A 17,843-nucleotide genomic window follows, 5' to 3' on the forward strand; every position below is an offset into this window, starting at 1 on the left:
GGCCAAATCAAATATGGCCGCCATCGGCTATGATGAAAATCATGCAATACCTCCATTTGGACTAATTATGGGGTGGGGAATTCATTTCTGATATTGTTATGACCATTTTGGGTGAATTTGACCTTAATTGACCTAATGTGACCTAATAGGGTGTTGAAATGAGCAAATAAAAGTGATATAGACCTACAAAATGATATACAAATAAAATCATAACACAAAATCAGATAAATTCTCAAGGTGCACCATATGTGTGCATGCAGGTTAGTGTGATGGATTTTTACAGGAGGGATTTTCAAATTTTCCATGGCAGAATATGATGCACGGAACTCCAGCAGCACGGCACCCACATCGGCGAGTGTCACACTTGCCTGCACACTTGCATACTGTGAGCAGACTTGGTGGTAAGGCCTTCAGACACTTTGATGGCAGGAGTGTGCCAAAGTGCTCCTCCCACCCATGTTCCATTGGTGCTAGTCTTGCCTCGGGTTCCTTGGCTGTCGAAAGCAGGTGGCAAGCCCTATGCACCAGAAAGGCACCTCTTTGGATGTGTCCTCTGATCACACTACTTGTGGGAGGGAGAGCATCAATTCCAGCACTGGCACTAGTATAATTTTCTACCCTGAGGTCATCAAATGTCTTGGCTGTTGTACCTCCCCATGCCAAGCCAGTAGTTCGACCTGCCCTGCCACCAGACATGTTGCTGCATCCTGAAAACAAGCAAGCAACATTACTCAACATGCCAACTGCCCGAAGTGTATCTGCAAAGAGAGAATTCTTGATCAGTTTGATCCGCTGTGGTGCACCAGCAGGAGACCCTCTTATATGGGCCGCTGTGCACACACTTGTCTCATCTACTGTGGTGCCGATAATGCGTGTTGGCTTTCTCCCGGTCATACCAAGACCCATCACTGAGCGTGCTACCGTCAGGCATTGCCTCACCAACTTCCAGAGTGTTCGTAGACAATTAAATCACGTATCAATGGCGATATGGTGCGATGAAGGCGTGTTCGCCCCAGCTGTAGATATTTACCTGCACGAGACAGAACAGTTCAAGGATCTCTTCCTCTGCATGGGCCCTTTCCATTGGACTCGTGTTCTGCTCAGATGCCAGGGAAAACTGCTTCGAGGTTCTGGCCCGGATGACGCACTGGTTGAGTGTGCCGAGTTTGGACCTGGTGTGATAGAATCAGTGTTAAACGGCAGCCATTATGTCCGGGCTCTCACTGGGATGCTGATTGTGGAGGATGTGATCAGGTCACTCCAGTGGCACAACAAGGACAAAGCTGCATATCCAGTGCTAGCACAGGTAGAGGCACTGCACTCTACGCTGGCTACAAATCAACATTTCCCAGAGCAGTTTGAGGCCCTAATTGGACAAGTAGAGAAGTTGAATCAGGACTTTCTGGAGTTTGAGAAGGAGTGTGAGGCCAAGTCAGAGCTCTGCCAATTTTTTGGAGTTTGGCTGGAGTTGGTGGCCGTCATCAAGAATGCTGTAGTCTCTGAAAGAGAAGGAAACTGGAATCTACATGCTGCTACTGTCGAGGACTCTATGCCGATCTTTGCAGAATGTGACGCCATAAACTACCTGCGTCATGGCTCATGGTATCTTGAACAAATCAAGGTGCTAGAGTTCACACATCCTGAGCTCTACCGGCGCTTTTCTATAGGCCAGTGGGTTGTTCAGGATCGCCAAGGCTGGTTCTGTGCTGTAGGAGGTGACATGAAGGTCGAGCAGACCATTCAGCGAGTGTCGAAGGGTCCTGGAGGTCACTATGTAGTAGGAGCCACACACAATGCAAATGCTGTGGCAGAGTTCGAGCTCTTGTTCCACGAGATTGGGTCGATCACCAATGTCCTCAACCTTCTCACCAACAACCACACCATGAAACAGACAGAATGCCATCTCCAGCATGCACTGAGCACCACTCGCCGCCTTACATTCAATCAGAATGTGGCGAAGCTGCTGGACTTCGTGCTAGAGCGGCAGAACCCATACTCAATAACGGTCAATGTGCCTGTGCAACTGCACAATCTGCTCACAAAGCAGGCTGTTGACAGAAGGGTCGCTCCACGCTTGCTCAACTGTCTCAGAAATGGGGAACGTGTCTACTGTTCATACAGGCAGGAGAGGTTAGTCGAGATCGAGAAGACCAAGAAAATTAGCACAACCATATCAAAGAGGAAGCTACCTCAATTCAACGAGCAACCACAGAAGACACCAACAACCATTATGAAAGAGCAGAAGTTGGTCTCACCCAAAGACATGGCTGAGGCACATAGGAGTGTGGACATTGCTAAGGAGCGGGGCATGAACATCCGGCAGGTACTTACCCATGATGTGCTTCCAGCATCTCCCCTGTTTGATGGTGACCTTCCGGCTCATGTCAACAGGTCAAAACTTGTCAGTGAGATTGAGCCTGGACTTGACCTCACCCAATGGAGTCCGAAGTCTACTCTTGCCACTCACGTTGTGGTAGACTTCATGTCGAAGATGCGGCAGATGCCACTAGGACGATTCCCTACTTTAGGTGCTGTCATCAACGCCATCATCAGCTCAACATTATCCCTCTGCCAAGAGCCAGAGTTCATGCATCTCGTGCTTGATTCCTACATTGAGAGGTCTCTAAAGGAAGGGGAGCGCATGCGGCGTACAGACTCAACAGGCATCGACATCATTGGCATGAACAGAGACACACCCATCCCTCAGCAACTTGACAAGTTCTGGGCATCTGAGCAGAACAAACGGAATCTCCAGCTGTTAGTTCGGGATATGGTGTGCAATCAAGCCTGTGGCAATGCTACCATCATTGTCAGCTCTGTTGTCTCTGATGATGAGGTGCTCCCAGCAAAGGCGGCTGGTGGCAAAGAGATCCCTGACCTCTTGAACTGGATTGAGGAGGCTGACACCAGGCTGGTGGTGCATGTGGAGTGGGCTGTTCGTGTGAAAAGGTGCAAGAGAGTTGTCGTAGTCTCCAATGACACAGACACCTTTGCATTACTTTTATACTACACCCCATACTTCCAAGCACTGGGGATGAAGGAGATCTGGCAGCAGTATGGCACTGGTGAGAAGCGGCGCATGCTTCCACTACATCAAGCAGTCTCTCGTCTTGGAGCACCACTAGCCAAGACAGTGATCAAGGCACATATCCTGACTGGAGATGACTGCATGAGCAAGGTGGGGACCAAACATGCAGCTATGGCTTCTGACCCAGTGCAATACCTGACAAATTTTGGAGAGGCAGACACCTTGACCGAACAAGACGCAGCGTTGGCAGAGAAGTACTTGGTACGTGTCTGGGCAGGGGCCAGGTCAAGTACAACAGCCAAGACATTTGATGACCTCAGGGTAGAAAATTATACTAGTGCCAGTGCTGGAATTGATGCTCTCCCTCCCACAAGTAGTGTGATCAGAGGACACATCCAAAGAGGTGCCTTTCTGGTGCATAGGGCTTGCCACCTGCTTTCGACAGCCAAGGAACCCGAGGCAAGACTAGCACCAATGGAACATAGGTGGGAGGAGCACTTTGGCACACTCCTGCCATCAAAGTGTCTGAAGGCCTTACCACCCAGTCTGCTCACAGTATGCAAGTGTGCAGGCAAGTGTGCAGGCAAGTGTGACACTCGCCGATGTGGGTGCCGTGCTGCTGGAGTTCCGTGCATCATATTCTGCCATGGAAAAATTGAAAATCCCTCCTGTAAAAATCCATCACACTAACCTGCATGCACACATATGGTGCACCTTGAGAGAATTTATCTGATTTTGTGTTATGATTTTATTTGTATATCATTTTGTAGGTCTATATCACTTTTATTTGCTCATTTCAACACCCTATTAGGTCACATTAGGTCAATTAAGGTCATAATCACCCCAAATGGTCATAACAATATCAGAAATGAATTCCCCACCCCATAATTAGTCCAAATGGAGGTATTGCATGTGTATATACACTCAGAAACAAAAAAGTTTGATTTTCATCATAGCCGATGGCGGCCATATTTGATTTGGCCATTGTGCCATTCGTGGCACTATGGCGGACGAGCACCTCTTTGATTTTTCATGTCTAGGTACCCATTGACTCATTTCAAGTGAGAAACTCCCCTCACACCAAGTTGCGAACGGGTCTACAGGCCAGGTACAGGACTATGTCTGCAATTGATCTGTCCATGCCCTATGGTAACCATGGTGATGAACCTGAGTAGTGATCCTCAGCACCTGAGCTGAGGTGATCAAGCACCATACATAAGCAGTGTCTTTGTCGACCATTATAGCACTGACGAAGGTCCTAGGAGGACCGAAAACGTTTTGCTTTTTTAATTCACTGAGCACCGAGCACATGATGGGCATCACAAAATAAATAAAAACTTTTTCTTTAAGTCTCGTCTAAGGAGTATTTCCTATAATTTCATGCAGTGAGCGAGTCTCCTTGTCAGCCTATCTTTATATTTTTCGAGACCACCGCACCTGCAGTTAAACTTTATCAAAAGGACAAAGTAAGGCGCAACAGTTCTCCTGTTCTTTGGAGATAGTATCAAAAAAGGTTTTTAAATGTTCAAGAATATTTTCTGCTGATAGCACTTCAAAACAATCATCAAAACAGATCTTTGTAGCTACAGTTACTACCTTAGCCATGGGTGCCTGGTGGAATTGTGATGGGAATTCTCTGTTGGTTCTGGAACAACACGACTTTTGTGTGTTAGCAGGTTCTCCAGGAACGCATATAATATCCATGTCTGCTGTAGTCCATCCTGATTCAGTTCAGCTCGTTGCCTGTCCTGAACTTACCTGACTGAGAGTGAACAGCTAAATTAATCACCTCAATCAAGTGCAGGCAATTCAAACTTGTCACTTGTTTTGTGTGAAAACATACAATATAAGAAAAACCTACATGTAGGCATGGATCTCATCGGGAGAGAGGACATACCGGTAGTCCCACATAATATGCACATCTGTTATCATTCCAACATATGATTGAGAGGCATGAAATCCTCCACCATGGGAGTCTTGGTCCTGTCCTATGATGATGACAGGAGTAGAGAGAGAGCCACCTGCATTCATAGACTTCCTAACACTTGCTTTGCCATTTAGCCACACCTGAACCAGTCCCTGTACCAGAGTCCCATGTGGCACACAGGGAGTTCCACTCGTTTAAATCTGCTATCATCACATTAAAAGGCACGATGCCATTTCCTACCCAGACTACTGTTTTTCCTTCATGTGGATAAGAAGCCATTTCGAACACCAGGATAGGACAGAGAGAAAATATGTTGATGATCCAGTGATCTAAAAAAGAACCTGCTGTCACTGACTGATGCACACTGCCACCTACTGGTCAAATATATGACAGTAAGTATAACAACAATACAGTACTTTCTTATGACATAATTGTTTCAAATAAATTTGGTTGTAGGTCATACACGTTTGTCAACAACTATTTGTCTTAAAGGGACAGTTCACCCCCCAAATTTTTTTTCTATCGATTAGTTACCCCATGGAGAATTGAATTCATGGATATTTTTTAGATTTTGTCGCATTCCTAAGCCAATAATTTGATGACCAGTGGACCGGTAGGCAGCGGAGACTCTTTGTGTCTCCTACCGAAACCACTGCCGGTCATCAAATTATTGGCTTATCCTAGGAATGCGACAAAAAATCCATGAATTCAAGTCTCCATGGGGTGACTAATAGATATTATTTGGGGTGAACTATCCCTTTAATATATGTCTACAGTACTTAGATTTAAAAAAGATATATATATATATTATTAATCTTTAATAAATTATTTCATATCTAAAATTCACTCATCCGTTCATTAAATTCCATCAGGTACACAACACTTTTTATCCATTGAAAAGAAAATTCTCAATTCACCATCTATTCCATCCTCAGGAGTTAGGTACAATGTTCTACACTCCAATTAGGCCTGCAGTACCTGACAGCACTTTTAAATGTTACCAGTATTTATTTTATTAATAAAATAATTTAGAGAAGCCCATATATAATGTAGTCGTTATGCCTCCCCACACACATTTCTGGGGTGTCACTGCTGCTGTACCCTACTGACAGTGAGAAGCCCCCACCGGGAGGACGTATAGGGCCTTCGTGCTACTCCTCCTGCCTTCGTGCTACTCCTCCCAACACTCCCTGCTGACAGGTGCCGCCCCAGCCTGTAGGAGTACATGCAATGAGCAGTATCACCCTCCCCGAACACAGGCCAGTTGTATTCGCATAGACGCCCGACAAAGCCGGATGTACCACGGTGGATTCGAACCCACAACGTCCGTGGTGGTGGGCAGGGAGTCAGGGACTTTGCCACTGCGCCACCCGAGCGCCCTGAAAAAGCTTTTCTTAGGGTGCTTGGCACTTGCTTGGCTCAAATATTTTTTGATTGATTGAATGCTTTCTTGTCAGAAATGTAAACAGCACGTGGTACAGTAAAAGGATAACACAAGAAAGTCCTGGGGACTTGTTTCAATCGATTCCTTAGATCAGATTCCTTACTGTCCCGTATCTTTTTAAGAATGGGGATGACAGTGCGGTAAGTACTGGGAGCTGATGGTAGGTGTTGCGCTCCACCTCAGCAATACAGTACATCTCCCACCAGGGGTTAGCACAAACAGGGATTAGACTCCCGTGTTCTCGGCTGGTACCGACAACAAGCCTCTCCGACCTACTTACTTATATACACACACACTGTATACAACCTAATTCACACTCCCAACAGCCAAGATTTTGTTTGCTGTTTATGTCCTCAAACTAGTACTCAATTTGACTGATGTGTCCATGCAGTTCCATTGAGTAGTACTAATGTAACTCTAGTAAAGATATTGTGTGCGTCCCTGACCTGAGTTGTTCAGTATATAGGGACCTCTCCATGGATAATCTTGTGGATCATGGTCAGCCTGGTCACAGTGACCCTGGATTCCATTGGAAGCCAATTGAGCTCTCTAAAATACATTCTTCTGACCTATGTGAGATCGAGGGCCCAAACCTAGTGTGGCCCCAATTATTCTATTCTGCTCTCCAGTGTGGATTGTTCTTTATGTGACAGAGTAAAACACAAACAGGTGTCCCTGCATGTAATTTATATAAACTAAAAAGTCAAATGGGACCTAGAATGCTATACCCGGTTTAACACCACATTCCCAAAGTATTTTGAACAGACGAAACAATTCAATTTAAATTAAAAAGAGCTTTATTGGCATGAGAAAACGTACACGTTTACATTGCCAAAGCAATATACAAACACCATTACCATTGACATAAACAGTTTGTTCTTTCCCAGACAAGTAGGACATGAACAATTTGCATGAGTTGCTGTCTGCCCCAAGGCCTCAAGCTTACTGAGCAGTCAGTTGTGGTTGAATAAGATTTTTGGAGATATATACCACATGCGACACAAATTCCCTTTGTCTATCTCTTTACTTATTTTATCGTAAACATACATCTGTTGAGTAAGACTCCTCCTGCAAATCTGACTGGAATTTATGCATAAGGTCTGTTTAAATAATCGTTTAGTTCATTTTTAAACTGTACCCAGTGTTGACACGGGTCTGTAGTTCCCTGGGTAATTCTTCAGGCCTTTTTTGTGTTTATGACAGGTGTCATGTCAGTAAAGTGTTACCCTCATAGTAAGCCATTCAGGAATCAACCTTTTGTGACCATGCTGTAACTAGAAACAACCACCAGGTGTCCTCATTTATACATTCTGAGCAGAGGATTTCTAACTGAGGGCCAGCAGTAGCTTTTAGAACATCAATCACTGTCACTAAAACACTTGTAGCTGTCATCTGCATTTACATGATTATTTACAAATCTTTTTAAAGTTTTATTGGAGGAGGTGATCCAGGGGTCTCCCTGGATCCTTGATCTTTTTCCAGACAAAGTTTCAAAAAGTACTGACCACCTGGAAAGAATGTGTGAGAGCAAGCATGTTTGCATACACATCCATACACATCCAATACCTGGGCACTTCAAAAGAGTCACTGGAGCACCCGACTGGGTCTGCACGTTTTATTAATTTGCAGGGGTGAGAATACCCCTGCAAAATAATGAAACGTGCAGACCCAGTCCAGTGCTCCAGTATGTATTTGATTTGGGTAGTCTCTTTTGAAGTGAACAGGTATTTTCAGATAAATAAAATAACTTCCTACAGTCTGAAAGAAGTTGCTTTGATTTAGCACTGAACATTATTAGCATTATTTTATACTATACCATGTCACTCAATTTCAGTGTAGCACAATCAGTTGCTACTGAGGGTTTGCTTCTCAACTATTCAGACAGATTGATGCAGTTTATAACTTTATTGGCCTTACACGGACACATACAATTTACACACACACTGTCAGTGCTGTTCTCTATATACAGTACAGCCAAGCTGCGGTGGGCCTGTTGCCTGCCACGCATTCTCTTCAATCTGAACGTTACACCTCCAGCTCTCTCTCTGCAGTGTCCACAGCGTGTGTCAGCCTCGAACTCAGGTCCAGCATGCTACTAAGCAGAGAGAACCTCATCAGTCAATTGGAAACACCTGACATTAAACCCTGGCACTTCTCCCATGAGCCACTGCCCCCATCTCCACCCACAGTAGAGCCCTCACACCCCACTACCACATTCATAGGGTTTTATAAACCGTGGATTAGTGTGATCATAGAAGTTGTGCTTTGAATATAAACTGAAACTTGCAAGATATTATATAGATCAATTATTTCAATGTTTCCTTAGGTTTAGGAGATAGTATCAAAACTAATTTAAAATGTTCAAGAAAATCGCAAATTGTTCAATATTTTTCTTGCTATGCTTCAAACAATATTTGCACAAATCAACAGATTTTAGCAACATTTCTGCTGATAGCACTTCAAAACAATCAGATCATAACAGATCTTTGTAGCTACAGCCACTACCTAGTGTGTTAGCAGGTTCTCCAGGAACACATGTCCATGTCTGCTGTAGTCCATCCGGATCCAGTTCAGTGCGTTTCCAGGCCTGAATTTACCTGACTGAGAGAATGAACAGCTAAATTAATCACCTCAATCATTCATTAAAGTGCAGGCAATTCAAACTCTTCTTTACAAAGTATAAGAAAAGCCATCAAACCTGCATGTAGGCGTGGATCTCTTCGGGAGAGAGGACATAGTCCCACATATGCACATCTGTTATCATTCCAACAAATGATTGAGTGGCATCAAATCCTCCACCATGGGAGTCTTGATCCTGTCCTAGGATGATGAGAGGAGTAGAGAGAGAGCCACCTGCATGCATAGACTTCCTAACACTTGCTTTGCCATTTAGCCACACCTGAACCAGTCCTCCTGTACCAGAGTCCCATGTGGCACACAGGGAGTTCCACTCGTTTAATTTAGCTATCATCGCATTAAAATGCAGGATGCCATTTCCAACCCAGACTACTGTTTTTTTTCATGTGGATACAATAAGAAGCCATTGTGAACACCGGGACTGGACAGAGAGAAAATATGTTGGTGTGGGTTTTGATTTGGAAGGTCATCTATAAAGAACCGAGCACAGACAGTGACTGAGAAGAGGGTTTTTTGCTGCTGCTGAGGGTAAAGTCTGACGAGGGAACGTAAACATTCTCCCACTCAAATCTGTAAAGACAAAACACAGGCGATATCACAATTACAGTTATTCTATATTCTGAGTCATCATAATCAAGAGAGAACTGTCATCAAGGTATTTCTTTCATGTTATGTGGAGGCCTCATTTACACGGTTGCCAGATTTTATGAGAGAAATAAGCAGCCAGGTCTATGAAAACAAGCCCAAAAGAAGCGACTAGGCCGAGAATAGACGATCTACAACGCTTTCGCAACGCATACAACCTTTACAGGAAAAACAAGCCCAAAGTCGCTTATAATAAGCAGACATGGCGACACTTATCATTTACCTTCCTGTACGGCAGTCCCACACACGAACAAAGACACCAGATAGAACAACGTCTTCATCTTTCCGGTCCTGTAGTCAAAACAGTGAGAGGAGGAAATGATTATCTCTGCCACAGTCATAAACCCTGCTTATGTAGCAGGAAGCAGTGTACTTTATGAGCTCATTGTCTTATCAAGGAAATTGATTTATCTTTCAAGGCTTTATCTTTATAGTCAGCATTTATTGAAATCAGGGTTCAATTTGCATGTGTGTGTGTGTGTGTGTGTGTGTGTGTGTGTGTGTGTGTGTGTGTGTGTGTGTGTGTGTGTGTGTGTGTGTGTGTGTGTGTGTGTGTGTGTGTGTGTGTGTGTGTGTGTGTGTGTGTGTGTGTGTGCAGCGTGTGCAAGCATTGTGCAGTGTATTCTGGCCTGTCTATAGCACACATTAAGCGTTAGATGTCTACACTCCAACTGAATGAAAAACAGACTGACATAATTGTATTTGTCCCATCAGAACTAAGATGTATTAGTATTATTCAGGCTAATCTTGGTACGGTACTACCTTGTCCTCCATCGTATATATATCTGTTCATGATGTAATACTTCATCCCCCTAAATCATGAAGGCTGATTTGACCTTTGAGACAAACAAATAAGTCAATGTATCCAAAAAACACAGTAACTGCACTTTGGCTTTGTAGGGCAGAATACTTCTGTGTGGTCTGCCTGACATAGTAAGTCCTACTCAACAGTTTGATTTGAATGATTTTTGTCCACTGAAACAAGATAATAAGCAGGTCAGGGTTGATAGGCATGACACACGCACGCACGCACGCACACACACTGTGTAGACACACGCACTTGTAAACATGCATATTGAACCCTGATTTCAATAAATGACAGTGTAGTGGTAATTTCCCGCCCTTACTGCAAACAACACACACCACACACACACACACACACGCACACACACACACACACACACACACACACACACACACACACACACACACACACACACACACACACACACACACACACACACACAATAGCAGTCAGTATATAGTAGCAGCAAAAAGAGACAGTGTGATTCTTCACCTAACCACAGACATTCTGTCAGCATGTCGAATGGTGTTTGCAGTGGTGGAAAGTAAGTAAGTGCACATACTCAAGTACTGTACTTAAGAGCAATTCTGAGGTATTTTTCACTTTGATGGAGTACTTCCAATTTTCAATAATTGTACTTCTACTCCACTACATCTCAATGGCAAATATTGTACTTTTACTCCACTATAATTATTTGAAAACATTAGTTACTAGTTACTTTGTAGATTTTGATTATTATTACAAAACCACTTCAGACCTATTATACTATCTGCTACTTTCAAAGGATTTTAATACATTTTATACATTTGAAAACTTGTGAAATGGAACCTTCTGCATAATGAGTAGCCTACATTTACTTTTGGTACTTTAAGTAGACCTATATTTTTGTACTTTTTTTAAGTTGTACGTTTTTTTACTTGTGACAAAGTGTTTCTACATTGCAGTGTTGCACTCAAACAATTGAGTATTTTTCCACCACTGATTCTACACCTAACCGCAAACATTCTGTCAGCATGTAGAATGCTGCACGCTTCTCTCCAGACAAGAGGTACTTCTCTAAATGTGAACTTAAACAGGATGTGGTCTATGTTGTGTTGCAGCTCTGCACAATACAAAAGATAAGATACAAAATAAAAACAATAAAAATGAATAAAATGCAACGGTAAGAGACCCCCATCCCCATCTATATCCTACACAGCTAAGAACATTTTCAACTTAAGTTTAAAAACACACAAAGGCATCAATAATTCCATCTAGGCAAAATGCCTTGTGAAAAAGAAAGGCTTTTAGTGCCATTTTTAAAAGCGTCAACGGACTGTGGTGCTCTCAGATGTTAAGGATGGAGCTTCGTCATTGGGGGTTTCAGTGTGTCCCTGAACAAAGGACAACGAAGGGTGCAACAGTTTACCCTGTACTTAAAGTTTAGGGTTTCAGTGTGTCGGACTTTTGGAGGTATCAGTGGAGGAAAAAGTACTCACCTTTTTTACTTAAGTAAAAGTATCAATACTGCAATGTAGAACTATACTCTGTTACAAGTATACGTCCGGAATTCAAAATTTACTTGAGTAAAAGTACAAAAGTATTATAGAAAGTACTCATTATGCATTATGTCCCATTTCACAAGTTTTCAAATGTATAAAATGTATGAAAATCTTTTGAAAATAGTCGATCTACAACCTCACAATGTGTCGAGCTTGTAGATCTGCTATTTTCAAATGGCCGAAATGTATATTGGGCTGAAGTGGGTAATGTATGTTTTGTAATAATAATCAAAATCTCCAAAGTAACTAGTAACTAAATTTTTCAAATAATTGTAGTGGAGTAAAAGGATAATATTTGCCTCTGAGATGTAGTGGAGTATAGTAAAAGTACCAAAAAATGGAAATACTCCAGTTAAGTACAAATACCTCAAAATTGTACTTAAGTACAGTACTTAAGTAAATGTACTTAGCTACTTTACACCACTGGGTATGATAAATTACATGAGTCTGGACAGACACAGACATAAACTGCAACTGGTTGGCGGGCCGGTTCATGCAGCCACAGTGTGGTACTGACTGTATTTGTAGTTGTTTGTTTGTGATAATAATGTATAACATTGTATTGGGTACAGCATGCTTTCCACACACTATTAAGACAGGGCAGTGAGCTAAAAAAGGAGGAAGTTAACACGTAGTTCTTCTGTTAAGCGACTATCTAATGTGTGAAGGGAAGGGAGGAAACAACACATTCTAGTGGTTCTTCTCACCTTGACTTCCCTTTTTTGTTTTGGCTGTGTGTTCTTGATCTAGTTATGAGTATGTAAGTAAACTTTATGTCTAGCTCATGGGCGTACGTTTCCCTATTACATTGTAGCGGGCCGGGGGGCACTTGTCTTTACACTACCCCTCACCCCTCACCCCTGCAACAGTCCTTGAATTTGTCTGCAATTTAAGAAAAGAGACCACAGTTTTTCTTCATCTTTTCAAGACTTTTATTTTTAATATAAGAGATTTAAGATTCCAGAGGGTTGAAGCATTCAAGTATCGGTATCGGAACAACTCTAGATCAAACAGATTAAATTAAATGTGTCAAATCCTCCTGGACAAATTGCAAAGCATCAGCACACACAATCTACACAGGTCAGGGTACAAAAGTATAATTCGTTTCCTGCAGAATTCAAGTGGTTTTCTCGTTTTTGCCACTGTGGACATCATGAAGGAAACAGAAACATGAGTGGTTTTCTCATGTTTGCAGCCGTGTGCTTCATGCAGGAAACAAATTATACTTTAATACCCTGACCTACACACATCAAGATTCAACAGTTCAACAAATGAACCGTTGCTGAAAATGTAGGGTGCGTACTGCATAGGGAAAGCAGAAAGATCAAAAGAATGTTATTTGTTGGTGTCGGCTCGTCCGTATACCCTCGCATTGCATTGTTGTTTTACCATAATAACTGTAACATAGACCACATCCTGAAGATGACATTCAGAGACGCATGCAGCTGCTACCTCTTGTCTGGAGACAAACACTTGTAGCCTAATACCTCTTCTTAGAAACAGTGAAAAACCAACTAATTCTCACTCTCAACTTGTAGATATGCTTAGTCAGACATCACTTATTTTTTAAATATATTTTTAGGGCGTTTCTGCCTTTATTTATAGGTATAGTGGAGATGGATAGGAAACAGGCAGAGAGAGATGGGGAGAGACATGCAATAAAGATCGTCGGGAACGGGACTCGAACCCACGATGCACTGTCAGGCTACATTGGAGCCTAGGTGCCCGGACCACTGGCCCAGGCATTGCTTTTTAATGCACAACCCCCATCTCAACATACACCTGTATTCAATGACAGCCTTATTTGGTAATGGGCTGTCTTTTATCAGTTGAGTGTAGAGGGGTAACACGGGGGGTTTGTGTTCAAAATAGTATCTGGAAACTACGTGTAAAGTCCCAGTATACAGTAACAGGAAGCATCTGCCACAGGCGCGTGTGTGTGTGTGTGTGTGTGTGTGTGTGTGTGTGTGTGTGTGTGTGTGTGTGTGTGTGTGTGTGTGTGTGTGTGTGTGTGTGTGTGTGTGTGTGTGCGCGCGTGCGTGCGTGCGCGTGCGCGCGTGTGTGTGAGAGAGAGGGGAGTAACTCCATCTGCTCTCTGTGTGCCATGATGATTGGCTGCTTTAGCATGAAATTACAATACAATGGTACTCTGTAAGATGCTATAGGCCGAAATGGATTTATGTAAACAGGATTGGTCAGATAGGAGAAAATAGGAGGGGGAATGAGCCACCAAAGAGGATATAAGGATGCTGAGAAGAAGAAAGTACGGAGAATTATCATTCAGAACTGAATGCCACCACAATGATGCCTGTCTTTTCTGAGACAAATAGACTTGTGGCTAATGTTTGGTTTTATTATTGCCATCTTCACACAGCAAATGCATATTATGCTTGCAGGTAATGATGCACAGAAGACTAAATACTTGGGCACAACGACAGAGGAGCCACTTATGAGTGTAAGTATTTTAATCTGTTGTGTGTGTAGGATTTTCATGAAGGGCAAATGATGCAGGGCTACTGTTACATGAAGAAAAACTAGGTCCACAGTCCAGCTGCTGAGCTTCCAGCCGAGATGACGTCAAAAGTGATGATGATTTGACTATCTGAGATAGACCAGTGCTGCATCGTTACATTTATCCTGTGTTTTCATTGCCCTTTTTATGATAATAAGTTGGATCGTTTGTCCACAGGCTCCACGCGCAAAACCAGGGTCCTCTCCTCTGGGACACAAGAAGGAAGCCAAGCTGGTATGTGGAGTAGGGTTGAAACAATTGATTATTTTCTTAGTGATTAGTCTATTGATTACTTTTTTATTATTATTCTTTTTTTTTAAGATCTACAAATTAATGCAAAAAATATTATAATTTATTATTTATAATTGACTAAATCAATTAGTTTGATTATTAATGTGTATTGTGTAGGCTTTTCATATAGGGCAAATGATGCAGGGCTTACATGTCTTTCTGTGATTATAACTAATAAGTCAGGCAAACAAGCTGCTGAGCTTCCAGCCGAGATGACTTCAAATGTGATGACGTACTGAGATCTCTGAGATAGACCAGTCCTGCATTGTTACATTTATCCTGTGTATTCATTGCCCTTTTTATGATAATAATAAGCAGAATCGTTTGTCCACAGCCTGCAGGGGCAAAACCAGGGTCACTGATGTGGTCTACAAGGAGCTGGTGAGAACCAGGTCTCTGGTCTCTGGTGAACTATCATCCTTGTGGACAGCCTGTCATTCAAGCAGTGGTATGAGCAGTGGTGGAAAAAGTACTAACATTTTTTACTTCAGTAAAAGTATCAATACTGCTGTGTAGAAATACTCTGTCACAAGTAAAAGTCCGGTAATCAAAATTTACTTGAGTAAAAGTACAAAAGTATCGGCATCAAAATATACTTAAAGAACCAAAAGTGAAAGTATATACTCATTATGCAGAATGTCCCATTTCACAAGTTCAACGTGTATAAAAATCTTTTGAAAATAGCAGATCTACAAGCTCGCAATGCGTCGCATTTCAAATGGCCGAAATGTATATAGGGCTGAAGTGGTTCATGCATGTTTTGTGATAATAACCTAAATCTGCCAAGTAACTAGTAACTAAAGTTGTCAAATAATTGTAGTGGAGTAAAAGCATTCACCCATTCTCACTCACATTCATACACCGATGGTGGAGGAAACCATGCAAGGCACCAACCTGCTCATCAGGAGCAATTAGGGGTTCAGCGTCTTGCTCAAGGACACTTCGACACTAACTCTGGGGGAGCCGCCCAGCCCGGGATCGAACTGGAAACCTTGCGGTTTTCCAGTTCACTCTAACCGGCCACTCTACCCCTGAGCCACTGCCGCCCCCTGTTAGTACATTTTGAATTCCGGACTTTTACTTGTAACAGAGTACTTCTACATTGCAGTATTGATACTTTTACTTAGGTAAAACTGGAAAATTTGAATCATGTGAGGGTGTTGTACTGTACATAAAAAAAATTTGCTAACCCATGCATGCCTGTCTTAATAAACCAAGCTAAGAATGATTCTTGACTCCAGTCTATTTGTTCTCAGAACCACGACCACCAAAGTTTTGTATTATCACCTATACTTTGTTTGAAACGTCAATAAAAATCCAGTGTTTTGGTGTTATCTTCTATCATAGGATTGGAAAGCAGGGCCACATGCATGACTCCCTTGTATTTGAGCACACTTTGAGAAATGATTGTTAAATGGTCCATCACACAGCAAAAACAGCTTATCTACAAGCTCACAATGCATTGTATTGTGACCAGTTGTGAGTTTGTAGATATGCTATTTTCACCATTAGAAAAATACAATACATTCACATTTAATTACTAATGAGTAATGACATGCCAAAAATAGGAAACTAAATATTAACATAAATATTTTTAGTGGAGCTGGAGGAAGTGGCATAGGCCTACTTGTGTAGTCAGTTATGTTTCTTCTTGGGAAACCTAAACTAAAGAGTCAGAACACTGTGTTCACATAATCACAATTGTATGGGTTTATATATCAGACAGTCAAAACTATATAGAGAAAACTGGCTCTGCCAGGGCCAGGGATGGGCAACGTTTTTTAGGCACATGATCACCCAGTCCCAGACAATGTAAACTACCATGGCTTTTTACATTTTAATATAAACTGCCTAATCCCAGCATAGAAATAAATCAGTCATTTCACAATAAAACCTAAAAAGGACCAAGGTAATAATTTGATATGAATAATAAATACATTCTAACTATTTGGGGAGAGATGTTTTGTGCACATCAAATAATGGTTAATAATGGCTCTTTTTGATCAACTCAGTTGATCACCTGGTAATCTCTCAAGAACAGATTCTGCTCTGCGTAGTCAAAAACAGCAGAGGGCGCTGTTTTTCCTTTTAATTTGGTGCTGGGTTCCCAGATTGATCACCTGGTAGATCAAAAAGAGGTGGTGACCTACTACTAGACCACATGATGTGAGCACTCAGCGCCATCTGCTGGCAAGTATGGTACAAACATTCTCCATGGATAAAATGTGAAGAAAAAAATCCCCTTTCTTATATTTTGCTGTAGACAGTCAGACCCATCCTTCATTTGTGAATAATTGTCAATAGTTCATTTCCAAGATTATTGATAAAGTTCTTCTGCGCAATTATGTTTAGAACATAAAAAGTTGTGAATATATATATATATATATATATATATATATATATTTATTTATTTTTAAGTTAAAGATTTAAAAGTGTTTGTTGGATGTTAAGATGATACGCCATCATGCCAGCCTTTTTCATTTTTGAACATGTGCATAATATTTTTGGATCAGTAGCATAATGGCAATTCATTTTCTTAGATTTCAAATTCATAACTGCACAATTTTGCAATCAATACCAATATTTAAAAATTATTATATAGGAGTAATAGCCTAACTGTATGGACATATTTTGTCATGATCTGTATGCCATTAGTGGTAATCAAACAGTTTTCATGCCAAGGACCCACAGATTGATTTGTATTTGGAGGCGGCCCCCATTTGAAAAGCTCACATTGCAAGGCATTGTGAGCTTGTAGATCAGCTATTTTCAAAGATCACCTGCACTAGGAAGCATTTGCTAACGAACGTCACAGTACTTTTAGACGTGGAGTTTAATTCTTGACCTACCACACATGAGATGCAAACAGATTTCTTTAATTTCAATAAAATATTCAGTGCAACATTTTGTGCCGATAGTTCATGCAATAATTTGAGACAAAGAGTCTCCTTTGTGTCTCGCACCTCAACAGCTGGTCATCAAATTATTGGCTTAGGAATGCGACAAAAATAAA

General features: G+C 41.9%; 1 long non-coding RNA gene across 1 annotated transcript; it reads left to right on the forward strand.

The window, feature by feature from the left end:
• Nucleotides 1-14,312: 14,312 nt before the first annotated feature.
• LOC308103197 lies at nucleotides 14,313-16,059 on the forward strand. Its single transcript, XR_013934710.1, has 3 exons — nucleotides 14,313-14,482; nucleotides 14,717-14,773; nucleotides 15,165-16,059. It is a non-coding gene; the product is annotated as an uncharacterized lncRNA (long non-coding RNA).
• The last annotated feature ends 1,784 nt before the right edge of the window (nucleotides 16,060-17,843 follow it).

The sequence above is a fragment of the Gymnoscopelus braueri genome, assembly GCF_963280865.1.
Source record: "Gymnoscopelus braueri genome assembly, chromosome: 16".
NCBI classification, from domain to species: Eukaryota; Metazoa; Chordata; class Actinopteri; order Myctophiformes; family Myctophidae; genus Gymnoscopelus; species Gymnoscopelus braueri.